Source organism: Apaloderma vittatum, unplaced genomic scaffold (assembly GCF_000703405.1).
Source record: "Apaloderma vittatum isolate BGI_N311 unplaced genomic scaffold, ASM70340v1 scaffold35265, whole genome shotgun sequence".
Classification (NCBI taxonomy): Eukaryota; Metazoa; Chordata; class Aves; order Trogoniformes; family Trogonidae; genus Apaloderma; species Apaloderma vittatum.
Window position 1 is genome coordinate 4,008 of NW_009717145.1, and position 592 is coordinate 4,599.

A 592-nucleotide genomic window follows, 5' to 3' on the forward strand; every position below is an offset into this window, starting at 1 on the left:
TGCTGGCTTGGAAATGCTGTATATATAAGTCTATATTTTTTCCTCCTTTGTAACTTATCAATGGTTTAATAAAAAGATAAAATTTACAAGAAAAAAATAGTAATATCCCCCACCCTGAGTGGAGACACTCACCATGCCAACAGCAGCCCCAGCGCTTGGGGACATGGGGCCAGAGGGCTGCTGGCCCTCAGCCCCAGTCTCTCCGGGGGTCTTCCTGTAGCCCCTTCCTTGCCATGGGGCAGTTCGAGAGACCATGGGGCAGTTCTCCAGCCCCCCACAATTATTACCAGGACAGGGGCATCTCCAGCCCACTGTGCCAGCACCACCCCTGGGACCTCTTTGGGTGAGCTGGGGGCGATGTACCCCTCTGGCATCCCCCAACAAGGTCCAGTCCCCTTTTCTTGCACTGGAGAACCCATGGGAGTCTCCCCAAGCCGTGTAGGAGCAATGAGACCGAAGGGGAACAGCAGCTCCTGGTCCTCTTTGGCTGCCACTGCCTGGGGCATCTCGCACAGCTCCCCCACCCCTGTCACCCTATGCCACTGCGTCCAGCCCAGCATGTTCCTGGCGGGCAGCCCGGTTTGGCTGGCAC

At 56.8% G+C, this 592-nt stretch overlaps 1 protein-coding gene across 1 annotated transcript in view; it reads left to right on the forward strand.

The window, feature by feature from the left end:
* The window catches only part of LOC104274231 (poly(rC)-binding protein 4-like), a gene marked incomplete at its 5' end in the record, with an annotated part of 5,131 nt that overhangs the window by 3,954 nt on the left and 585 nt on the right, over nt 1-592 (forward strand). The gene's annotated exons all lie outside the window — the stretch shown is intronic.